Here is a 27,325-nt window from a genome sequence, read left to right on the forward strand (position 1 = left end):
ATAAGACTTATTTCACAAGGATGAGATAGAGTTGTGACAAGATCCTAGCCCGCACCATCACCTGCCTAATCATCACCTTGTGGGAAATCCAACACTCGGCTCCAAAGACCAGCTGAATTTCATGGGAAAGGAAAGTAACCCGGTAGCAGCACCACCACCGGGCGATGTTAGAATCCACTTTTCTCAAAAAAGCCCGCACGGGTGGAAGACGTTTCTCGATCCACACAGCGCGCCTATGGAACGCCCTTCCTCGAGACCTGAGGAAAGAATCAAACTATTTACGATTCAGGAAACGACTCAAAACCCACTTGTTTCCTTAAAACAGCTTTTAACCACTCCTTTTTGCTCCGTTTAAAATTGCTTTTGTCTAAAATTGCTGTACCCCCCTTTCCCCCCCCCCCCACTGGTGTAGGGATTTTGTTAGCGCTGGGATACCTCCAGGTGACTACGCGCTCTATAAAAATTTTTAATAATAATAATAATAATAATAAATAAGAATTTGACACAGCATAAACATGTGTGGTCTGCAAGAAGGATCCCGATATGAGAGCATTCAAAAGGAGAGTGTATGTTTCGCGATTGTGTTGGTGGTAAGGGGAGCTAAACACCAGCAGGCTCTATAAACGGAAGAGGCTTACAAATAAGAATTGCTGATTATGATCCCTGTGTGCCTACCACCTACACACAAAAAGTGTGCAGGAGATTGCTATCTAGGATTCAAAAGCACCTAGTTGGACTTTTCAAAAGGGAGGTGGCGGCACTTGGATGGGTTAGTTCATAACAAGTTCTAAATATACTAAATGAACCACAGAGCACGTGTTTCACCTCCTACGAGCTAATAGGCTCAAACGATCCATTTGTGGAAAACAGATAGCTGTGAACCAACTGTTTGCCCAGAATCAAGCGATGCCTCTGCTATTTAAGAGTCACAAAACACAGATGTTTAACCAGACCATCTTTTTAGGTTGTGGAAGCATAGAAGTGCTGATAGTTTTTTCCACAGGAGAATGCAGATTAACAGTGAAGAAATGCAAAAAATGTGGACTTTCACACGGTCTCTCCTCTAGTGCAGCCTGCACACTGGTATGATACAAGATTGAATACCTTACCAATGGATGTCAAGATATAGCAACTAACACTGCCAAACCCTAGTGGTCTGGCTATAAGTCAATACATGCAGACATAGGCATTCACAAGTGCTGTTTGGATGTACAAATGTTGTTCCACGCGTTAATGCCAGACATATAGGCTATTCCAATGCGATGGGGGGGGGGGGGGTTCATGGAACACAAAAGAAAAATTATTTCCGTATAAAATGCAAATAGGAGCTAGACGATTGTGACAAAAGGTGTGATGGACCAGTGTACTTTTCAAGTGTCAAGTAGTGGTTCGTGCATTTCAATAGAAGCACTTCCTAGAGTAAGGAATGATTCAGCAAACAGACTGAAGCAGAGAGGAACACTCCTCTGGATGGAGCCAGAGCCCACTGTGTATAGTTTAAAGAGCTGCGAACAGTAGGTAACCGGTATCTGCATTGCCAAGCTAGACCTAAAAAAGATCAAAAAATAAAAACAAAAAACACAAGTTACAATGCACCATGCCACCTATACCCATATTCCAAGATACCATCACTGACCTAGTTTCAGCCAACCTGTTTCCGGCATTTTCCATAGCCATTTCGTTGAGGTAGGTAGCAGGAAAAAGCATCAGATGCCAATAGCTACCAGAGCAACGGTCTCCTGGCAACCCCACTGACTGCTCCTTCCTTTCCACGACTGGTATAATAATATAACAGACTCAATTTCTTTTAGTATTAATTCGCTGCTGCAGCGTCTACCCACTGCATGCACAGTTAAACGGCAAATAATGGAGTTGTCCTTTTAAGTATTACCGTCATCTGCATCAAATACAACATTCTGTACCATCAGTGATAGGGCAAGAATAAAAGCATAAGTTTTAAGCCTTCAGCTAAGAGATGACATGTATTTAAGTACCAGCTAGCACTGCAAAAGGTCAGAATTGTTGTTATTTCTCCTAGAGACCTACACAGCCTACCCCAAAAACTTTTAAAAGCAAAGTGGAAAAGCAAAATAAGACCATAACAGTTGCTAACAGCCCTACACAGCATTTTGCACCCAAACTAATGAATGTAAAGATAGTTGCACTGTATTCAACTTCCTGAGCAGCAAATGTGAGCCAAGCATACCTTTACAAACCACACAACCAAAGCCCCACTGTGTAGGGTAGACCAATTCAGAGCTGTAGCCAAGAGGGACTGAGGTCTCGCTATCAGGGTCCTACCATGCAGTAGGCTCTTCCATGAGAAGGGTCCTATCAGCCACTGAAATTAGGAAAAACACCATTCTTAAGGCAGCAGGCTTGCCTGGCGGACATTCAGTTGCAGAACGTGAGCGCCAGACCAAGTAACTAACCTCTGTGTGTAAGACATTAATAAACACACATTAGCAAAGCCAATAGGTCTGGCACTGACAGCCAACCTTATGGCTTGGTCGATGCTTGTTTTGGAGTACGTTACTGTTTAGGGAGCTAGCAAACACATATATACACACAGACACACAGACACACACATTAAAAAACCATAGGTTTCACACATGTTATAGTTAGGTGGACATTTCACTCGTAAAAAACCAATGAAATTCCACCGTTATAGTTAGTTCAGATAACTATAACTCGCGCGCCCGCAATCCAGTGCTCATGACGTCACATATTTCATCACTCATGACATGGTCAGTGGCATCACTCATGACATCACTGATGACATCATCCTTGTGATAGAGTGGCGGTCGCACGAGTTATAGTTATCTGAACTAACTATAACGGTGGAATTTCATTGGTTTTTTACGAGTGAAATGTCCACCCAACTATAACATGTGTGAAACCTATGATTTAAGTGAATTTGTACGGTTTTTTTAATGGTTTTTCACCGAGCGCGCACCCCGCGATTTAAAAAAATATATATATATTTTTTTTTACCCTTCGGGGTCCTTTAGGGACCCCCTGACAGATGAGTATTCAGATTACAGGCTTTTTTTTATCTCACTCGTTAAACTTCCCTTATAAAACACCCTTACGGCTTTCACTTACAGTCTCTTTTCAGAAGTAAATTTGAGATGGATTCTCCATGACAAAAAAAATATTTTGCAGTTGCGCCCTCTTTAAAGTTGGCATCTTCAAACGGGGCAATTGGATTCTGCATGCCGCCCGACAATGTCTCAGGATCCACTTTTGAACAGAGGCAATCTCGAGCCGTGGTCGGAAACAGAAGATCCTATACAGTGACATGATAGGTTCAAATACTAGTAACAAGAAATGGGGCGTGGATATGGGTGGTTTGGAAGTAAGCAAATTAAATATTGCTGTAGGTTATACCCAGACGGTAGCTATATAAACAGAGGTGAAGCATTTCAACGCCTTCATTAGACGGATGACGGCCTTTTTAGACACTTTATTTTCAGTTAAGACCGATCTACATTTTATCAAGCATCTAAGAGCATCCATGTGAATGTTTGTAAGCGGGGCTCGGTTCTGTGGTTAATGCAGATATTTAGGGACCCAGATAGCCAAGAATGCACAAACCGTCTTAAGTTGTTAGTACTCACGGTCAGCATCTGCAGATGAGGTACACCTTCAATTAGAAGACATGCTATTCTCTATCCGACCACCATAAAATGAGCGTCTCTCTCATACCTCTTCAGCCATCACACTGAGCGATGCATCCCGGGACACGATACCCCACCTTGGTGGCCATCGCGCACATCCCAGGAACACCAACATAGGATAAAAAAACAAAGCAAACAGGCAACATACCACAAATGCACACCATAAACAGCAGGCACTGATTGTTCCCATGGATGTAAGCGTGTCAGTGCCCTAAACAGAGGTAGTAAGTGGTACATCAATTTTCCAATATAATAGTTGTGCAAAAAAAAAAAATCTGTGGCTGGGATGCTTAGCTTTAACTTAACTTTAAATTCTTTTTCTTGGATAAACCAGTTTCGGGATTTTTTGAATAAAGCACTAGTGATAAACACCGCATAAAAGGCAAAATATCAGAGCCTCTCCGCCTGGTGGTGTTCTGCTGAAAATAGACCGAATGACAACTTTTTCACTGACCCAAAGTATCTATGCCAATACCCACTAACAACCAATCATGGCCAAAAACACACCCACAGAGTTGACAGAAAGGTTGCGCGAACCAATGCTTCTGTGGAAGAAGAGTCTGCTGGGAAAACCAACTTACTGGTAGACAAGAAGCTACGAGAGGGTATTTACAGGGACAGACACAGGACATCAAACGTGTGGGAACGTGATCACATTTTAACACAAAACAGAACTGTTAAGCGTGTTCCTAGCAAGAAGGGTGAGGTGTGCGCTCACACTAGTTTGGTGAAAAGTTATCCCAATACCTGGGACGTAAGGTCATGACTCAAGTGCCAAGAGACTTATTTTAACAGGTACATGCTGCGCTATACCAACATTTTGACCACAACAAAATTGATGAATATTTAGATGGGCGAGGAAATATTGAATTTTATGATGCATGTTTTACAGAAGTACAGCCACATAAACATGAGTTGTCTTGTTCAACGCATGCGACAAAGTGGCTTCATTGCTAAATACCCAGTCAAAATCTTCGGTTCCTGACACGTGCGGCTTACACAAGTTTGGAAGTACTCTTGCTTCCTGCATTTGTATAGCTCCAACCACCATTTTTTTGGCACCATAGAGCATTATTTATCTAGTTGTCTATTCGAGCACATTTCTCCAAAGGCAATTTTTCGAGCACATTTCTCCAAAGGCAATTTATCAAACTGGAAAACTAGGCATTTGTTGGTTCGCCGTGTGGTATTTAGTTGGCTCTCGTTTATTCAGATGCAGGTTTTAAAATCATTTACGCAAGTAATTGTGAAAGTTAAGTGAGTTTGACAGGAGGGGGAACATTATGTGTTTTATATAAATGTAAAATCCACTTAATTGTCCTAAGGCAGTGTTGTGCGTATGATGTATGTTGAGGTTAGTTTTATCTGTGGGTCCCTCGGGTGCATGTTGTTGTGATGCATCACAGTACGATTGTCTTAGCAGTGCTTATTCAACAATTTGACCTTGGTGTGGGCGAGATTGGTATGACCATGAACAGGTCCTGTCGAAGTATGAGAATGAAAAAAACAGGGTGGTGTAATTCTTGAGAATAGACTGCTGTTGCATACTTCATGAAAACCCAATTATCGGCTGTCGTCAGGTGCGTGGTAAGGCATGTCTAACGGACTGATTGTAGGGTTAAGTATTGCTGTCGAGTTTGAACGAGGAGAGAGTAGTCCAAGAAAAACTACACATGCTCCAACACCAGAGAGGGCTCAATCCCAACTTACCTGTTTGGAGGCACCGTGTAATCTCGAGTTGGCTACCCTGTCTTTTTGCCTCAGATATTGTAACACTTAGTCCAAGGCCCAGAGGTACAGAAAGAGGTCCAGAGATACAAGTATATATAATTCAGGTTTCAGCTCACCCTAGATATTCATGATGTATAGTAAACCATCCAGAGCTTAACAGTGTATGTCTATAAAACTAGACCAATGTACCTACGTCACAACATAAGGTAGATCATGGCACATACTAGGATACCAGCTTTTCTACAGTGCATTCTAATATCTGTAAGTCGTGCTTGCTCTTGGAAATCTGGGTGTCTTTCTGACCAGTTACTGAATTCTCGTTGACTAGAGTAAGTGCGCTGTTGACTCCTTGTATGTGGCATACGAAATGTACAGAATTGGGTAGAGGCTCCGGGGCCATGAATTGAAACCCATGGACAACCATGTATGCCATAGCAGACAGAGACCCCTGTATGCAAACCAGTCATAGCCAGCCCCAAAATGGACAGGCCGTCATCTGAACGAGAACACAAGCAACTGACGTTGCAGTTGAACCTCGATCGTGCTTTTGTGGGGGGAAAGGCTAAAACTGATTTGCGTACGGTTGGTCTCCATCAAATAATATTGCAGTGGCATTTCAGCGCTAAAGACAGGTTGTAGTCTCTTACTTTGTATTTTCCATCCAATTCATTTTTACTGTTTACAGATAGATTCTGTAACGCTTACGAACACAGTAATTTTAGTGTTTATAATAACTGGAGTGTCCATTTTATATTCAAGCGTTACACATCACAACTGTGCCATTTACCAACAATGTTTTTTAAATCAGGCCTCTTAGTCACATGTGTTACTCTATCATGGCGCTTGTCATCCTGCACGTTTTTTGGGTCAGCTTCTCGGGACTCTCTAACAAGGAATCAATCAATCAGGTGTTTGTTAAGCACGACTACTCACCCGTAAGGGTCTCAAGGTGGGGGGGGGGGGGGGGAGAAAGAGGTGTCGCAGGTACCAGTCCATGAAGGAGGGGGCCTGTCGAAGTGCCAGATTTTGAGGTTTCTTGCGAAGATGGGGAGCGATGTCTGACTGAGGCGGAGAGGAAGGTCGTTCCAGGCTCTGGCCGCGCGGAAGGAGCGGCCTTCCGATATGGTCTTTCTGGTGCGGGGGACCACAGCGTACGAGAGCTGGGCTGATCGTAGGGTCCTTTGGGTGCATGGAATTTGAGTCGGCTGGTTGGGTTAGCATCTTGAAGGGGACTCTAGCTTTGATGGGGAGCCAGTGGAGTGTGAGCAGGTGCTGGGAGATGTGGCAGTGTCTTGGCAGGTAGAAGACCAATCTTGCGGCGGCGTTTTGGATGTTCTGTAGCTTGCAGGCGAGATTTTTGTTTATTCCAGCATAGAGTGCGTTGCCATAGTCGAGCCTGCTGATGACTAGGGCGTGAGTGACGGTCTTTCTGTGTTCGAGGGGGATCCATTTGAAGGTCTTACGTAGGAGGGGGGAGGGTGTGGAAGCAGGACGATGAGACGGAGTTGATCTGGCGGTCCATTTTGAGCTCTGATTCCAGGATGATTCCCAGGTTGCGTGCGTGGTCCATGGGGATGGGTGGGCTTCCGAGGGCGGGGGGCCACCAGGTGTCGTTCCAGGCGTCGGGGTTTGGGTCCATGATGAGTACTTCCGTTTTGTTGACGTTTAGTTGTAGGCGGCTGTTTTTAATCCATTTGGCGACTGCTTCCATGCCTTCTCGAAAGTTGTGTCTGGCGGTGTTGGGTTTGTTGGATAGGGAGAGGATGAGTGGGTGGGTGTCGTCTGCGTATGACAATGTTGAGGCCGTAGGTCCCGACGATGGGGGTGTGCGGAGCCATGTAGATGTTGAAGACCGTAGGGCTGAGGGAGGACCCCAGTGGGACTCCACAGGTGGGAAGTGTAAGGTCCGAGAGTAAGGGGAGTCTGACCAGCTGCGTTCTGCCAGCGAGGAAGGAGCAGATCCAGACGAGGGCCTGGTCTTAGATTCCTGAGTCGTGGAGTCTGTGTATTAGGGTGCAGTGAGAGACTGGGTTGAACGCCGCTGAGAGGTAGAGTGCTGCTGTTTCTCCTTTGTCCAGTAAGGTGCGCAAGTCTGTTGCGGCGAGGAGGGCAGTTTCTGTATTGTGGTTTTTTTCTGAAGCTGGATTGAGAGGAGTGGAGGATGTTGTGCTATTCGATGAATGTGGTGAGTTGGCTGTTGATGGCTTTCTCTATGACTTTTGCTGGAAACAGGGAGATGGGTCTGTAGTTTGAGGACGGTGGGGTCCGCCGAGAGTTTCTTCAGGAGGGGGTTGATCTCAGCATGTTTCCAGTCGTCGGGGAACGAGGCGGTTGCCAGGGATCAGTTTATGGTGTGGCAGAACATGGGCGCGATGGTGTTGGCAGGTCTGTTGAAAATGTGGTGGGGGCAGGGGTCCGTGGGGGCCCCGGAGTGGATTGACTCCATCCTCTTCAGTGTATCTTCGGTGGTGAGGGATGTGCAGTGTTCGAGCGCTGGCTTCCGGGTGGTTGGTCAGGGTTCAGTGTGTTGGTTGTCTTCGAAGTTGTCGTAGATGCTCTTGATTTTGTGGTGGAAAAAGGTGCTGAGTTTGTCGCAGAGGTCTTGTGAGGGAGGGAGGGATGTCTGAACTCGCTGGTGGGTTGGGCGAACTCCTTGATGATGTCGAAGAGTTCTTTACTGTTGTGTGCATGAGTGGAGATTCTGTCTTCAATCGCTTTTCCCCCCGTTTTTTAGGTCTCGCCTGACCCAACACATGCGCTGGTCTGGCGAGACATTTAGTAGGTGGGTTTAGAAAGTGCTTCACACATTTTTGTGCTGGCTACAAGCTTCAGTGCACGATGGCGTGTACGCGCACAGCTGCTGCCCAGCATTCCACCCTCCCTTCTCGCCCAGCCATCTGCCTTTCCTGCGCCAGCCTTCAGCACCATGCCCCTCCCCCGCTGCTGAGTGCGCATCCCAAGCATGCTTTAGCGCATCATTTCGATCGCTTTCAGAGTGATCGCGATCACAATGACTTTCGCCTTTACTGCCGCTCGGCCAATGCTTGTCTTTTCCTCTCTCTGGTTCCGTCTTTCTACTCCTGCTATCTATTACGTTCTTTTTCATGCTGTAATTGTCATCTCTTTCTCTCCTTTTACTTTTTGCGCCCGCGCCCTTTTCTGTTTCTCTTCCTGCCCTACTTTCTCCTTCAATTTAAATATGACCCCTCTGTTTATTTTTCCTCGCACCTCTACTCACTCTGCCCCCCCTCTCTCTCTTTGTATACCCTCCGTTACTCTTGCCTCCTTGTTCTCTCGTCCTCCCGTCTCTCCGCCCGCCACTCAGTCTTCTTTCCTGCACTGTGGCGTTAGTCTGAGACTCACCTGACCCCTCCCTCTCTCACCACCCTGTCTTCGACAGAGAGAAAATAATTTCATGCACTGCTGCGCCAGCTTGCTGTCTTCCTCCTCCTCTTTCGTAGCCTGGGGGAAGTCACTGCATTACCCCTGCATTGTAAAGTATCTAGCCGTCTACGCAGATAGCTCGGTGGGTTAATTCACCTGGTGCAGGGATCTGCCTTTAAAGTGAGATGACAGGGAAGAAATGCACCTGCATTATAGATGTAATTCGAAGATTACATTTTCAAATATTAGTTTGACATGTCAGTAGGATAACGTGTCCCTGCAAAACAATCTGTCTTCATCGTGCGCATACCATCTATGTACCGTAATTTTCACAAGCATTGGCATAGCCAATAGGTCTCGCCTTTGGGACCTTATAAGTGCTTAGACATGCACCAGTTGATGTTGTTGCACCAAGGATATTGCGCTGCATAACTAAATACTTATAAGGTCCCAAAAGCGAGACCTATTGGCTATGCCAATGCTTCTCTGATGAGTTGATGGTGGGCGTTGGTGGCAGCTCTGAAGTTGTTGGGGGCTACTGTGGATTTGGTGTTCCTCCTGGCCTTTTTTCGAAGTGGCGGAAGTGCATCTGGATTCTCGAAGTTCGGTGGTGAACCATCTAGCCTTCTTGGCGTGGGTGTTTTTCTTGAGGGGGCTATGGCGTTGGCGCTGTCGGAGATCCATCTGCGCAGGGTTCGGGCTATCGTTTTCCGAGATGGTTGGGGTGGAGTGGCTGAGTGGGGTGGAGTGGCTGAGTGATGAGGTTATCTGGTAGTTGGTGATTCTGGTCCAGTTTCTGCATGGAAGCAGGTGCTGGTGTCTGGTGGGTGTTCTGAAGGTGAAGTGGGCACATTGATGGTTAGTTCATGGGAGTTCGGTGGTGTGGGTGATGGAGCTTCCTGTTGTGAAGAGGGGGGGGGGGGCAAGGGTGTGTCTTGCTGAGTGCGTGGGTTCAGTCACGATCTGGGGGAGAGTGCAGGGGCTCGGGGGAAGGCCTCACTTAATGGTGGAGCTGCGAGAGTGGGAGAGCAATTTTACTGACAATGAGTCAGGAACGCTGCTTATCACAGGAATCAGGTGACTAAATGTAAAGTGTTTCACTTTCAGGCAGGTTAGGCTTAATTGCAGGCACTTACTTGCAATACTGGGGACCTATGCTCCCTAACTTCCTTAGCAGGGCCACTAGAATTATGCAGCAGGGAAAAAAGAAATTATGTGGCAAAGCTGACTAAATAATGTGGCAAAAAAAGCAAACTATGTGCACAATTTGTTATGCAATACTTAATTTTGCGTATGTTAACATTGTCTGGGGAAATTTTTAACCAAATTAGTACCGGTATAACAGCCATAAGTAAAGGTGTCTCACCAACCAACCTTTTACGCAGGGCTTCCCACTGTGCGGATCACTGCATTATTAGTAACTTATGACCTGCTTGAGCGAGAAACATTTTTTTGTTAAAATCTGTAGATTGCCATGCAGATGGAGGATTGACAAAAGTAGAAAATCTATAATTATATGGAAAATATTGCTGATGCAGAATCACATAACGCCAGTCAGTGGCCCTGGTCATAAATGTGGACCTACAAGTCCCAGCATGAAAATTGCTACTGGCCGAAATAAAAGTACATAAAAGGTGCCAGGCATAAGCGGTGACACTTTGTAGGTACGAGTGCATAACTCCATGTAAAGGCACAAAGATGTAATTACCAATACAATAATTAATACGATCTATCACAACAGAGGCAGCAAAGACTGTTCATGTGATGGGCTCTTGTTCTTCTAAATAGAATACAATAAATAGTGGGGCACTTACTACTTCCTCATGTTGCAGACATTTACGTCTACTAACTTTTGCAATAATTTACTCTTAATTAGCCAAACAGGTGATTATTTCTACTTTGTTCCTCAATGTACCCACCAAATGCGATATTTCAGGGCAAATAATATTACAACATTTCTAGCCACAATTTCTCATTCGATTTTCCAAACACTGGTAACAGTGTATGTTGTTCTAGCGGGACTGATTTCGCTGAAGCCCTTAGGCATGTTTTAATTCTTACGTTAAATTATATTTAAGAGTGTAATGCAGGCCTAAGGGTTATATTTTAAGTAACCTTTGTGGTGTTTTGCCAGAGACCCTGCCTCACACAATCTGAGGCAAAACGACGCAAAGGAGCCCAAGAATCAGCTGTCACGCGAAACGCTTTACACTGAAAACACAAATTTAGTCTGACTAAAAGGAAACTCATGGTGGCTTGGAAGTCGCACGCTCCGAGATCCCTTTACGGGAAAAACCGTAACCCGTAGTAGCATCTGCGAAAGCGCTCGTAACAAATGTTTGCCAGGTAACCTACACTATGTCGCTTCGGTGGACCCGGTTCACACTAACTTGCCCTGACTCCGCGGGGAAGGACACAACTCCAGTCACTGCCAGGATAGAACCTGCCGGACTGTAGATGAGAGTGACACCGCGGCTTCCCCTACTATGGGAGATGACAACCCGCCAAGTTCGCCGCTGGGTTCTATGGTTCCTGAAAGAGGTACCCCTGCCACAGAATGAATATGTACCTGCTGCGCGTCCCACTTTGTCTCTGTTCCTCTCAATGGGTGGCGTCCGGACTCGAGGCACCTGGACGATCCCTGCGACCCATCCGAACACCACCACCGTTTCGCTCGTGTGTAGACTAGACTTCCGTCGAAGAAAACCAGCCGGGCTGTACTTCTGCGTCACATGCACGTCACTGTGTGTAGCTCCACCCACTCTCACACCGCGACGCTAGTGAAGAGACTTCCGCCGACGAGCACCATCCGGCCCGACCCTGCGTCACGAGCGCCCCCTCGCTTCTTGTGACCTACTCCTGCAGCCACCGTGTACCTTAGATTTTGTGCACACGCTGCCGAGAGACCAACGACTGTGACGTGCTGAACCTCTCGGCTGCAGAGGCAGATTTTTGGCTACCCCGTAACACCCTCTACTCCTCTGGCTAAAGCGACTAACGTAACATCCTGGATTTACCTACCCTGGCAGTCTAGGTTTTCAGAAGTGTCTAACGACATCTGCTTGTAAATTAAATTATTTTATATTGTGGTTGTATGAGGGGACTGAGAGAGGATGTGGATTGTTGGTAAAGCCAAAAAGTTTATCTTAATGCGACAATGCCCGAGTAAGTGCTTATGCCGACTTACATTTATGCTCAACCTGATGGTGTTTCTATCAGCTTGAGAGGTAAGAGAGAGGAAGCCATCACAATTGAATCTCAATACAATGTAACCAATTTGGTCACATGATCCACTTGACAAATCGGAGATTAGTGAGATTTAATTATACATTTAGAAACATATGTATATAAATCAGCCTCAACATTATCATATAGAAATACAGAACACAATACAAAACTCTAAAGAGATCCTGCCTATTGAACAAAAAGCAGACAACTAGTTCTATAATGACAATGCAAGTAATCAGGAAAAAGAATTGAGTAGCATCAAATGATTCTCAAAGGTAACCATGAGCACGCAATCTCTCCCTACACTCCTTTAAAAGGACAACCCTAAACTAAAAACATTGAAATAACAGTGAAATTAGAAAGGTGTCAGTCTTCAGTAGAAGGCACTTCAACCATGGATCGCGTAGCATAAAGCCACTCAAAGCAGAAGCATAGGTCTGCTCCCGAATGAATGAATGAATTTTTTATTTGCATATTTACTTAAAATTATTGCAAAATTACAGTACATTAACAGAAAAGTTGGACTCAAATACGGTTCTCACGCAATTATAATACATAAAACGTATAAAAGATTAGAGATGTCCTTTGGTCAGTAGTGACAGTCCGTTTCTAAAATGTAGTCTTATTCTAAAATGCATTGGTTTTTAAATTGCAAATTTAAAGAGGTCCCTGTTCCCTGTATGTTCATGGGAGTTTTACACTTAATTCATTGCAGGACTTATGAGAGCCATTTGGTTCTTTCTTGGACGAGGCTCTTCACCATTCGGCTCCTTCTGTTGCTACCGGAGACTCGACAGTTGCAACCGCACACTTTTCCTCTGTACTGTTTTCGATTAGGACCCTTTGTGTCATATTCATAAATTTGCAGAATCTGGCAAGGTCCGAGGGCTTCATGCTGGACTGAAGCATTGCCACCGCTTCAGAGCATTTTCTGGTCCCATGCCTTAGGAACATTGGTTTCAACAGTATACGTCGATGTTGTAGTAGAGCGGGGCAGCAGCATAGTAGGTGTACCAACGATTCTGCCCTGTAGTTACACAGCCAGCAGCTGACTATATTGTTCAACAATTTCCAGCCTGGGTTCAGTTCTTTTATTGTCAGAGGGACTAGGCGCGTCCATTGAATTTCTTTCAGACACTTCCTTCCCAGAGGATTGTTTATATAGGGCTGGATTTTATGCGACTCGTATGCTTCAGTTAAGCCGGCCAGCCCTCTGAGTAGCTTCAGACTTGCCATGTCTTCATTCCTTGATATCTGGGTGGTGTGGTCATTTAGCGCCTTCTTTATTGCTGGGTAATGTAGTGCTTCTTGGGACCAGGCTGCTGTGGATAAGGCCAACTCTGCTATTGTCTCCAGACAGTATTTCTGCCATGGATTCGGTGCCCCCTCAAATATAGTTCTCAATACCGTTCTGAGCTTTTGTCGTCTTAAACGTCTGCCCCCTGTGAAGTCCTAAGATGCTGTGACCCTCACTAAGTTACAGCATAAGATATTAGGTGCATTCAAGATAGACAATCCCGAGCGACTTTCTCCGGTGCTTTTCTATGAATCCGGAACAAATTGGATACTTGCACCACCTTTCTGACATCAATAAGTAGCAACTTCGTTTTTCCTTGGTCATTCTTCTTCTCCTCTATGAGATCTCGACTCTTTGCTTGTTATCACGTTTCTCCTTGCCAAACTTCGTCTTCTCAAAACTTGTTATCCAATAAAAAACAAAACCCTTCTATACTAACTAATGAGGCTTTGTCCACACCAGCAGTGGAAACACAAATATAAGCAAATCCATTATACATTGAAGGTTAAATACAAATTACAGGCTACGCTTTAAACGTGATCTTGAACTGAACGGTTCTCGAGACCCAAACTTATGTCAATTTAACAGTTCTCAAACTTACAAATACTTGCGCATTTCTACACTATAGATGCAGCTTCTTAATGCATGAATAAATTGCAAAGAATTTCGACGATGTCATTTCAAATGCACCAACATGGATATAATTGCTTGTTACACGTATAAATGTTTAAACATTAGTCTACAAATACAAATCCTGTTTTATTAACTTCACACTGAGACACATCTAAACGTTAACTGCTCCTTACACATTTATATGTAAATATTACAGACATTTATTAGTCACATTTCTATGCACACAAAAGTTTCATACATTTTCATGTGGAGTATTTTAAAAACGTAATACTCCATCTTCTCTTATTAACATTAATCACACAGAATATATTCGAGTGCTGACTATGCATGCTTATGGTGCAGTCAAAAATAGTACCTCAATTATTTTAATGCAACCCCTCCATAGGCGGCAGAAAGATACAGGAAATGTCCTCCTCTGTAGGTTTTTTTTAAATAGTCAGCTGCGCTATCACACAATACCTAAAATATGTTCTACCATAGGTCCCTCTCTCAAGATAGAATGGGCTGTAGGTGTGTGAAACTTAAAAAAATATCTACTTGTCCTAAGGACAAAATGGTTCTGAAATATACTTGTTCTGTTAGGTGCGCTACAATGAGGTGACAAATTATAACAGAATTCTCATATAAGAACTTAGATAGTGCCTCTGATTATGGCAGGGCTCACATTAGATCAGGATTTCTATTCTTTTTCTTGCATGGTTCAGTTCATGCCACCTTCCTGATTGTATAGGGCCCTCAACACACTAGGTTTCTATGTCAAATATTTGAATATTCCCAGAATCTACATATCTCAGTTTATGAGTGAACTTTGTTCAGGATCTCTGTAAGGCTCTGAATATGCCAGCACTTTCATTATGCTGGAGTGTTTATAGCACCTTTCAGAATAGAACATTGCTCTAATTGCACCACTGCTCTCTTTATAGTGTGATGTACTTGCATGTTTAATGGCATCACAGACTACTCTCAAAATCAGTCAGTCAAAGAAATGTTTATTTAGAGATTAGGTCCTTAAACAAATACAACCATATACATTTTTTGTAATTATATCAATTAAATAGACTGTATAAGATAACCAGTAAATAATTCATTATATAAAAACTTTATAAATCAGTATACCTTAAAATATACCCACTCTAAATGTCTTTACCATACATCACACACTATTAATACAATCATCATAAATTACCTTACATTTCCGACTCTATATACACATATAACCTTTTTAACAGCAATCATAATCCTTCCTATTGCACATGCTATAACCAAGAAGCTTGTTTTGGTTAGAAATTCCATAGCTTGTACACTGTTTCTAATACCATATTGAAAAACGATCGGACGTAAAAACATTTTCTGTCCGTTCAAAACATTAAAACAATCCAATAAAATATGCAATATATTGCATTTAGTATTTAAGCTACATATACAGTTTCCCTCACGATCAATCATGGCCACTTTTATCTTTTCATTGATAATGCAGGGGTTAATTTTGACCCTTAACTTTAGCACTTCTCTTCTTAAACAGCGACTGGGTATTGCATCCACATAAGTGTACCCTACTTCCTTTTGCCACGAGTTAGAGATGAAATGAACAGATTTTCCCCTCAAAGTACTGTTTGGCATAACCTCTGGATAATTCCTTGCCTAATGCCCTGAGCTCACTCTTTACAATCTCAATTTGTGTAAATGTTGTGGGCACAACTTAATTCCCATGTCCCTACAAACTTTTACCAAGATTTTCGTGACCCCATCTGCCCACTTTAATTCTCTTTGCTGAATTTCATTTTTATACCACTAAGAAACCTGCGCTTCCCCAGAGCTTAGGCACTTCCAGAATCTTATCAGCGCTGTGCATGCCATTATATTCCAGGACACCATACCAGCCTCTATTCTTACAGTCTGGATCATTGAAGATCCAGGTAGAGAGAGACAGTTCCTTTTTTTTTTTTAGCTATGTACCCTTGTTCTGCTTGGGTTTTCGGATCAGATAGAACCCGCTCATCAGAGCCTCACTAACCCAGCCAGAACGTTACCCCCTCCCTAGAACCTATTTACAATCCTACAACCACATATATCTATCACCTAAGGACAGGGGATTCCTACTATGCATACCAAGATCTCATAAGTGGCGGTCTCGCGGTCCCATACGAACCCAGACCTCTCTGCCCATACGACAGTATCACAAGTGGCGGCCTCGCGGTCCCATACGAACCCAGACCTCTCTACCCAGACGGCAGTCTCAGCACAATCGGCGGCCTCGCGATCCCATACGGATCCAGACCTCTCTGCCCATACGACAGTATCACAAGTGGCGGCCTCGCGGTCCCATACGAACCCAGACCTCTCTGCCCATACGACAGTATCACAAGTGGCGGCCTCGCGGTCCCATACGAACCCAGACCTCTCTACCCAGACGGCAGTTTCAGCACAATCAGCGGCCTCGCGATCCCATACGGATCCAGACCTCTCTGCCCATACGACAGTATCACAAGTGGCGGCCTCGCGGTCCCATACAAACCCAGACCTCTCTGCCCATACGACAGTATCACAAGTGGCGGCCTCGCGGTCCCATACGAACCCAGACCTCTCTACCCAGACGGCAGTCTCAGCACAATCGGCGGCCTCGCGATCCCATACGGATCCAGACCTCTCTGCCCATACGACAGTATCACAAGTGGCGGCCTCGCGGTCCCATACGAACCCAGACCTCTCTACCCAGACGGCAGTCTCAGCACAGTTGGCGGCCTCGCGATCCCCTACGAATCCAGACCTCTCTACCTAGACGGCAGTCTCATACGACAGTTCATCCTATGATCACCATAACATACAAAAAAAAGGAATCAGTCTCACTATTCATCAGATCACACAAGGATTGCCAGTTCGGGCATAGCCTGTTCTCAGGTTTGAGGGGCTCCTCTTTCCCCTATTCAGTTACCACTTACCTGATCAGGGTTAACATCTGTTCATGTAGCCGCAGCTGACTAGAAGAATAGGCTACCCTCTTATACAAGAACACACAGCATATGTTGGTTCACTACAAACTGAATACTTTATTACTCATTGCACATACAATCACATAACATTACGATATAACACATAACCTGCAAAGAAAAGTGAAAGATTAAGTTGTACACTCTAATAAGAAAGGGTCGACATCACCTTAGTAGTATGTAGCCTGCACTCAGTGGTCATCTAGGCTCCCTTCTCGTCTGTGCCTCGGCTCGCCTGGAATCACCCTTCTCCGAGTCACTGGGACCTCTTCCTTATCGGCTACTCTCTCCTCTCTGGTTATTCTGTTAGGAAAGCATCTGTCTCTCAGTTCTTCTCCGCCTTCAAGATGGCGTCTGTCTTCCCTGGAATAAGTAGTAGCTCTACTGCTAACCGCTAGATGCCGCCTACGGACTGAACATGTAACTGCCTCAAACTTTCACTAATATAGAGGTGCATTTCCTCATGGAAAATTCCGGCCCGTAACCTGCCGCCCACCAAATTCTTGTACCTCCCCGTACCAAGGACACGTTCCCAGCCGGCCGGCCTGATGTAGTGTCTTCGGCATGAAGAAAAATACAATCCTTCGATAAGGGCCGGCCTGAACCGGTTCTCTCCAAGCGAATAACACCTCATAACTAAAACATTGCATTTGACCTAGAAGAATCCCAAGCTGCCGGAGCAGAAAGAAAGATGGAGTCCCTCCCGTTTGAGGCCTACCAGGCCTGAATTCAGCACGGCTCTATGAAATACCCTCTCTACAGGACAGGTTATCCCTAATACTAACGAATCCATCCCCTAGGCTATGTGTGGAAGCCCTGATCTATGGGGAAGAGCACAGAATCATGTCGAAGTGCCTAGTAAATAGGCTCCATTCACTACTCTAACCCTTAGACTTGAATGGTAAGAGACTGAAGTCACATTCAATCACCTTTCCTCACAAGAAGGCCGGGAAAATCGAGCAGAACATTTCACCCTTGACTTCAGTCTATTATACATTCATTAAACAGAACTAACATCTGTGGAAGAATAATATGAAACAAAACTAACTGATCTACGTCTAGTACCAAGTGTGCAGAATTGAAGTAGTGAAGGAATACACTGAATAAAGCAACAGATGGAAATCAAAATGGCGATAGAAATCAGAATACCTCCTAATATCTGACGTAAGAAATGCAAATCAGGTAACCAATTAAAGAGCCAGTCAAACCAGCCCTGGTCAATGTGTTTTCTAACTTCTTCTGTTAAGTCATGTAGCTTATTAATGTGAGCTCGAATGGATTGTGTATGATCAGACAAGTTAAAACAACAAAGACCCTCAAAATCAGAACAATCGTGTCCATGTTTAAGCAAAAGATAATCAATGGCCGCTCTATTTTGCAAGATAGCCCTACGTTCACCCTGGGCGTCTAATAGCATGTCAGACAGGACTGTAGAAGTATTATTAATGGATTTCACCATCCAGCAGGCCATTTTCTCAATAGATTTTGCATTATAAACTGCCAAAGCAGGAACACCAATAATTGAAATAGCCAGGCTAAGGTATTCGGACTTAGAATATAAATGCAAAGATGAGTCACAATCCTCCTGTAACCTCACTGTATCTCGAATCACACGAGAGTTGGCATTCGGATGTGATGAAAACATGAGCAAGCTTAGTCTAGTAATAGCACAAGGGCCTCCAGAAATATTTGCGGGGACATATGGCCAGGAAGTATTACCACATGAGAAAAGCCATCCAGCAGGTAGTAACATCGTGCGATAGTGACTGGGGGTAACTACCATACTCTTACAAGTCATGTCGTTCTGAACAGAAGTACATGTTTTCGGTGTCCTTTGAAAGCACAAAGTCCGTTCATGAGTGGTGAATGAGGTGGCACCTTTCAATTTTAAACGCATACATTCCGAAATTGCACTAGGATTACACGTAAGGAAGAAACACAAATCACCTTGTGTGATATTATAAGTAACTATTTGGGACTGGATGGGGGGTAGCGGATCTGACAGTTCAGTACACAAGGGGCAATATTGATGGGTAGCGAAATCGCCCAGAAGAACATTGGGGCGAGCGGTTGATATATTGAAAATATGAGTCAAAGTCTCCAACGATGCAGGGACAGCAACCAAACAAGTTGCCAAAATGTCGTTTACTGATCTCATCGGTGTCAAGCAGAAATGAGGGGCGCTAGTCACCCGTTTCGCTAGTGAAGTCCAAAAGTTCGATGACGAATCCCACGCAGCAAAGGAACGCGACACTCGGGTTTTCAACTCATCCCGGGTTGATGGGATCCCTCCCCTCTCGTCGCACCAGCCCGAAAACAGTCCGACGCCGACACATCCTGCAGCAACAGTCCAAAGAATGATCTGCTAGTGGCTTTCTCTCCAAAGTGTCCTGCTTTCTGGTGGGCCCATTTCGCCAATCCCGCAATATCAGAATCTTGCGTGTCCACCACTGCCTCAGCAATTTTAGATTTCTCATCTGCAATATTATAAAAGAATTTGTCAAGAGAGTCTATCGGGGTATGAGCATCCACATGGAAGATTGTAACAGTACTCTGTGGGAGCATTTCCCAAATCTCCTGCCATAATTCTTTTCCCCACAATTCCTTAGAATGGATTTTCCAACTATGGGAATGCCAAGTCGGTAACCAAACTGCCAGTCCATTGGCAGTAGACCAAGAATCAGTAAAAATATGACATGTGCCAGGTAACTCTTGTTTCAGAACTTGATAAACAGCATAGAGTTCAGCAAATTGACTGCTCTTACCCTCACCAGTTGTACTCAGCAATTTTTGTGTGATCGGATTATAGGACACTGCCTTCCAATGCCGTTTCGTCCCTATGAACCTTGCTGAACCATCCGTAAACCAGACATGGTTTCTGTCCTCTGCAGACAAATCATCAAAAGGTTTACCCCACTTAACAGGAGACTCCTGTACTAAGGGTACGGAACATTCACTCTCAGTTTCAGTTGATGGCGCCCGTGCCACCTGCTCATGCAAAGATGCAACTCCTTTTTGTCCCACACGTGCCCTGTCTTGTATATACCATTTCCATTTAATCACACTCGCCTCTTGAGCGTGTCCAATTCGGTGAGTTTTCGGCGAACTCATAACCCACTGCATGATAGGAATTTCAGGTCGCAAAACTATATCATGTCCCAAAGTCAATTGCTCGGTATCCACCAGAGCCCAATAACATGCAAGTAGCTGTTTCTCAAAAGGTGTATAACGCTCACCAGCATCAGGTAACTTGTTGGTCCAGAAACCTAACGGTACTCTACTCTTACCTTGTTTCTGCCACAAACTCCAATTCGCATAAAGGCCTTGTACAGACACATTCAAATCCACATCACCATCACATACAGGCCACAAATCCAGAGCATGCTGAATTGCTTCTTTTGCCAGACTGAACGCATCTTGCTGTGGTTTACCCCATTCAAATGCATTCTTTTTACGAGTGACCTGGTACAAAGGGGCCAATATTTGACTCAAATGAGGAATATGCTGGCGCCAAAATCCAAACAAACCAATGAAGCTTTGGGCTTCTTTCCTATTTCTCGGAACTGCAAAATCAAGAATTTTCTGTTTAACCTGAGGGATCACTTCTCGGTGCCCTTCATGCCAATTAATACCCAAAAATTTCACAGCCTGGGACGGACCTTGTAATTTATCCGGGTTGATTTCCCAACCTTTCTCACGCAAGCACTCAATGACTCTATCCAATTGGGTCTGAACTTCCTCTTGTGATTCACCTTGGATCAAAATATCATCAATATAGTGACATATCTGAATTTGTGGATGAACTGGTACCTCAGCCAGATGCTCTGCCACCAGCCGGTGACATATCGTAGGACTATGCACATAGCCCTGAGGAAGACTTCTAAACGTCATTTGACGCCCGTTCCACGTACAACTGAATTGTTCCTGACACTCAGGGGCAATCGGAATCGAAAAGAAAGCATTAGCAATATCAATGGACGCATACCATGTACCTGGATGTTTTTGGATTCTTTCAATTAGGGTAATAACATCCGGTACTGCAACAGTCAAAGAGGGTGTGTGTCTATTCAATTCTCGATAATCAACAGTCATGCGCCAAGAATTATCACTCTTACGTACAGGCCAAACAGGATTATTCCAAGCAGAAGTAACTGGGGTTATAACTCCTGCATCCACCAACTCCTGAATAGTGGTACTAATCTCTTCATGACCACCTGGAATACGATACTGCTTCTGACGAATCACTTTTGTCGCCTGAGGAACTTTTATGGGGGGCATTCTTAAACGACCAACCCGTACAGGCTTGGACGATATATAATGTTTAGTTCCAAATTGGTAACATCCATCATCTAAGTGCAAAGTCATTCCTTTCAAAATATCAATTCCAATTATGAATTCTAAGAGTGGCACCACTAATACAGAGTATTCTTTTCTAGGAATTCTACCTATTCTCATTTCAAGTAAGGTTTGAACTGCGGGAGTTTCCTTTCCACCTAATCCGGTAATTGTAAAAGGCTGACCTTTAAACTTCTTTGATTTTCCATGAATAAGAGTGGCCTCCGCTCCTGTATCTACCAATGCTCGGGCCCTTTGGATATTACGATGTCTCCAATAAATATCAATATCTACATAGGGTCTATTATCTCTGTGAGCCCATCTGTGTACTGGAGCTTGACCTATTTCCTAGTCCTTTTTATTGTGTTCTGTGTACCAGGATAAATCAGGATAAAGACTCTCACGGTTCCTAGGTATCGATACCTCCTGTTCATATCCATCTCCATTACGAAATGGATTACTGTTCCCTGCATTGTACTGCGGGTTTCGATCGGCCAATATGTGTCGATCCTCTCTCCTTCTCAACTCAGGGGATTGATCCCTATCATCTCTACGTCTGCTGTTAACATAATCATCTCTCCCCCTCTCTCTTTCCCCCTCTCTCTCCCTGTCTCTCTCACGACGGGGGGACAAATCACGCGCATAACGTCGATCATCACGACGATCAGAGCGCCCACGGCGGTCGTCATCACCGCTACCGTCAGAAAAACCACGATCACACTCAGTTGTCCGAACACACCGGGCACCCTCCTTTCGATCCAAGCCACGTTTGCGAAACATTTCCCACAAACGAGAAGTAGTCTCACCATCAATGTCCTCCTTACGCACACCATCAGCCAGAAGAGCAAGAAATATATCACGTCTAGTAAATTTATTTTCACCAGGAGTACGAGTGTCAGGCCGGGACTGCCGTTCAGGTTTAAACCACTCACCCAACTCACCGAGTTGGCGCACCGATTCCAGCACCACAGATAACATGTTACCAGTCTGATTAATCAATAAAGTCATCATGACCTGCTTATAAGCAACAGGGGAAGAACGAATAATACGATTCCGCACAGAAGATGTCAAGAAAGCATCAAGCAACCGGTCAGCAGTATTCAGAAAAATTGCCGTTTTCATCACCTCCTCTTTGAGACGTTTCGCAGCATCGCGCAAAGTATACCACGGTTTGTCATTCACAGGCCAGTCAGACTCAGTAGGATATTTTTGATTACAACCCTCAGTCGCCAATTGAAGCAAAGAAATTTGACCACCACCATTAAAGTTACGAAAATGATCCTGTACAGTAGAATCCGAACTCAAGGAACAAAACTTCAAACAATCGCCAGCATCCAACATAATGCCAGCAGCGCCCAGTTCATAAAGGCGCACCATCCATGTGAGCAAGGGCTCACCAACTCGTTGCCGAAATCGCTGCAAAATATCACTAATTTCTTGTTGAGTAAAATCCTCCAAAGAGTCTAAAGCAATACCATTCGGAGCACCAGGAGCCTGCTGCACCTTCCGTCGAAAAACTGGATGCGCCGAGACCGCGGGATGAGCATGACAAGGAGCTCGACCAGTACACGTAGAGGAACAATCAGTGGAAGAAGCATCGACCCCGCTCGAAGGACGAGCGCAATCACGGGGTGCACCATCAGAGGCGCAAGAAGCAGATTTACAAGCACGGCCGGAGCGAGAGGACTCGCGCTTGGCAGACTCCTCACCCGAGGAAGGAGAATCACTCGAATTCCAGATATTACCATCCCATTCATCAGGATTCCAATCCAGTCCGGCTTTCGCCACGACCAGACGCACCTTCCGCGTCGAAACCCGACCACGCCGATTCTTGTATTTATAACGAGCAATTCGCACAGCCGCTCTCTCGGCAATAGTTTGGTACGTCTCAAGTTTGTCAGCAAGCAACTTATTTTGACACCGTAACAGAGTATGAGCATTCTGAATCTCAACAAAGTTCGCTTCCAAATCCTTATGCAAGTTCTGCAACTTCAACAACCTCTCATGGAGAAGCCTGTACGCAGACAGAACAATCCAACCTCTGCGCCCTAAAACGGGAAGCTCATCACCCTTAGATACCGGCGCCTTCTGTAAGCAAGTAATCACATTAGCCGGCTCCGCCAGCTCCAAAAAAGAATTCCAATTCTCACTCAAACCAGTAGAATCAGCCCACTCACGGGCTAAGGCTTCATAAGGCGTTGAATCCCAACCGGGAATATCAACGGGCAACTTAAAAGTAGATTTCGACTTTCTAGAAAACATTTTTGAAAAGAAAAGAGAAAAGGAAAAGAAGAAAGAGAAAAGAAAATTATACGCAGGTAGATACAAATAATATACAAACAAAACCACGCACGCGCCAAAGGCAAACACAATACAACCACAACGCACACAGGTTTCGTAAACGGTTCGTGACGCCAAATGTTCTGCTTGGGTTTTCGGATCAGATAGAACCCGCTCATCAGAGCCTCACTAACCCAGCCAGAACGTTACCCCCTCCCTAGAACCTATTTACAATCCTACAACCACATATATCTATCACCGAAGGACAGGGGATTCCTACTATGCATACCAAGATCTCATAAGTGGCGGTCTCGCGGTCCCATACGAACCCAGACCTCTCTGCCCATACGACAGTATCACAAGTGGCGGCCTCGCGGTCCCATACGAACCCAGACCTCTCTACCCAGACGGCAGTCTCAGCACAATCGGCGGCCTCGCGATCCCATACAGATCCAGACCTCTCTGCCCATACGACAGTATCACAAGTGGCGGCCTCGCGGTCCCATACGAACCCAGACCTCTCTGCCCATACGACAGTATCACAAGTGGCGGCCTCGCGGTCCCATACGAACCCAGACCTCTCTACCCAGACGGCAGTTTCAGCACAATCGGCGGCCTCGCGATCCCATACGGATCCAGACCTCTCTGCCCATACGACAGTATCACAAGTGGCGGCCTCGCGGTCCCATACGAACCCAGACCTCTCTGCCCATACGACAGTATCACAAGTGGCGGCCTCGCGGTCCCATACGAACCCAGACCTCTCTACCCAGACAGCAGTCTCAGCACAATCGGCGGCCTCGCGATCCCATACGGATCCAGACCTCTCTGCCCATACGACAGTATCACAAGTGGCGGCCTCGCGGTCCCATACGAACCCAGACCTCTCTACCCAGACGGCAGTCTCAGCACAGTTGGCGGCCTCGCGATCCCCTACGAATCCAGACCTCTCTACCTAGACGGCAGTCTCATACGACAGTTCATCCTATGATCACCATAACATACAAAAAAAAGGAATCAGTCTCACTATTCATCAGATCACACAAGGATTGCCAGTTCGGGCATAGCCTGTTCTCAGGTTTGAGGGGCTCCTCTTTCCCCTATTCAGTTACCACTTACCTGATCAGGGTTAACATCTGTTCATGTAGCCGCAGCTGACTAGAAGAATAGGCTACCCTCTTATACAAGAACACACAGCATATGTTGGTTCACTACAAACTGAATACTTTATTACTCATTGCACATACAATCACATAACATTACGATATAACACATAACCTGCAAAGAAAAGTGAAAGATTAAGTTGTACACTCTAATAAGAAAGGGTCGACATCACCTTAGTAGTATGTAGCCTGCACTCAGTGGTCATCTAGGCTCCCTTCTCGTCTGTGCTTCGGCTCGCCTGGAATCACCCTTCTCCGAGTCACTGGGACCTCTTCCTTATCGGCTACTCTCTCCTCTCTGGTTATTCTGTTAGGAAAGCATCTGTCTCTCAGTTCTTCTCCGCCTTCAAGATGGCGTCTGTCTTCCCTGGAATAAGTAGTAGCTCTACTGCTAACCGCTAGATGCCGCCTACGGACTGAACATGTAACTGCCTCAAACTTTCACTAATATAGAGGTGCATTTCCTCATGGAAAATTCCGGCCCGTAACCTGCCGCCCACCAAATTCTTGTACCTCCCCGTACCAAGGACACGTTCCCAGCCGGCCGGCCTGATGTAGTGTCTTCGGCATGAAGAAAAATACAATCCTTCGATAAGGGCCGGCCTGAACCGGTTCTCTCCAAGCGAATAACACCTCATAACTAAAACATTGCATTTGACCTAGAAGAATCCCAAGCTGCCGGAGCAGAAAGAAAGATGGAGTCCCTCCCGTTTGAGGCCTACCAGGCCTGAATTCAGCACGGCTCCATGAAATACCCTCTCTACAGGACAGGTTATCCCTAATACTAACGAATCTATCCCCTAGGCTATGTGTGCAAGCCCTGATCTATGGGGAAGAGCACAGAATCATGTCGAAGTGCCTAGTAAATAGGCTCCATTCACTACTCTAACCCTTAGACTTGAATGGTAAGAGACTGAAGTCACATTCAATCACCTTTCCTCACAAGAAGGCCGGGAAAATCGAGCAGAACAACCCTCCTCAGGGCTCGAAAAATGTACTCGCCCACTCGCAAATGCAAGTCAATTTCTTCCAGGGCGAGACAGTTTTCAGGCCTACTTGACCGGCCTGTCGTGTGAGCTTTGTCGCTGTGCTAAAGTGCAGTGCCGGTTGAAGGCTCTAGAGGGCAGCTGGGTGAAATGTTCAGGAACTGCCATGACAAAATGCGGGAAAAGAAAAGGTGTTGATTGGCCGATTGCCACACGGGCTCGGTCTGCTGAGGCCTAGTTGCAATCAACCAATCAGATCGTAGCTAATCTCCGCACAGTAAGGTGTACACGCTTCTCATTGGCTGATTACAATAAGCCGCAGCAGGATATACTGAAGGAGAAGCGTGTAAACTGTCTTTGCCAGCCCCTGTACCCAATTCACATGACCGGAGGCAGGCCATGAACGACACTGGTGCCCTAGCAAAGCAGAAGTTCTCCTCCTGCACCTTGGGTGTTTAACCATGTTTCTGGGAGCCCTGCGAGTGAAGCTCTGCCCGTGATGTAAGCCTGCGCCTGCCGAGGACAGCTCGATATCTCTGCGGGGGACTCTACGGTAGGTGCGCTTGGATGGGAACACCGCCGCGGGTCAGGGGTTTTTGCTCCGATTGTTGGGGAGAGTGGCTTTGAAGGGGATTGACGCACAGCGGGGGCTATTGTTACACTTGTTATTGTTTCAGACTTCAAGTCTTCTATCCTGGAAAAGCACAAACGTACCGGCAACGTAAATAAACCTAGTTGACTAGAAATTAGGCATTAGACATAATTATAATTAACGTGTGCGATCACATTAGCACTGCCAACTGCCTGTGATCAGAAGGTTGATAGTGCTCAGAGAACCACAGCTAGATTAAAGACACATGAAAAAGGTTTGAGATTTCAAAACTGCAAAGCATTCATGGACTCTAATAGAGGGAGGCCAGAGGGCACTCACTGCACGTGCCTCATCCAATGGTAGCTCGCGAGGTGCCAACAAGCTGCCTGCAGTGCCCATCGAGGCGCCAGATGGAAGCGCAGGAAATTTTGTATTTTCTCACAGCTTAGATGTTGGATTACCCAGCTCTACAAGGCGGGTGCAGTCGGGGGTGCACCGGGGGGATGCAGAGGGTAAACAGCGCCCCACGATTCCCTTTGTTATTTTAATTACAAAAATATTTAGCTGCATAATATGATCTATAGTAAGGAAGGAGTGAATGGGTGGGTTGGCAAAGATAAAAGAGGTAAAAATATAAGGAGGCTGGAGAAAAGTGGACAAGAACGAAAATATATGTCCACTCCAAATTGTACAACCAATCACGTTAAACGCCGATCTTTTTATTTCCCTGAGTGCCGCCAACGAGAACTGTTGTTGCTGTGATGCCTTTCAAGGGAGACAGACCGGGGCACGCGCAGCGATCGGGGTCTGTGGACGCACTTCTGAGACGCGCTTGCGCAGACGCACACACACAGACACGCGCGCGCGCACACACCCCGCCGCTGCCGACCCCCCTCACCGCATCCACGGCTGCCTAACGCGCGCGCACACACACCTCGCCGCCCCCCCCCCTGTACAACAAGCATTGGCAAACTTGGAAACACATTTAAACTGTTAATTCGCACTTCTACTTTCTCTTTTAGCTTCGAC

At 45.5% G+C, this 27,325-nt stretch overlaps 1 protein-coding gene across 1 annotated transcript in view; it reads right to left on the reverse strand.

Moving 5' to 3' along the window:
- Positions 1–11,501, reverse strand: part of LOC146798136 (SERTA domain-containing protein 1-like) — a 32,046-nt gene extending 20,545 nt beyond the window's left edge. The window contains exon 1 of the mRNA XM_085625371.1: positions 11,365–11,501. The gene's annotated coding sequence lies outside the window, so the exon portion shown is untranslated. The remainder of the gene's footprint in view (positions 1–11,364) is intronic.
- Between the last annotated feature and the right edge of the window lie 15,824 nt (positions 11,502–27,325).

The sequence above is a fragment of the Triturus cristatus genome, chromosome 9 (genome assembly GCF_964204655.1).
Source record: "Triturus cristatus chromosome 9, aTriCri1.1, whole genome shotgun sequence".
Taxonomy (NCBI): Eukaryota; Metazoa; Chordata; class Amphibia; order Caudata; family Salamandridae; genus Triturus; species Triturus cristatus.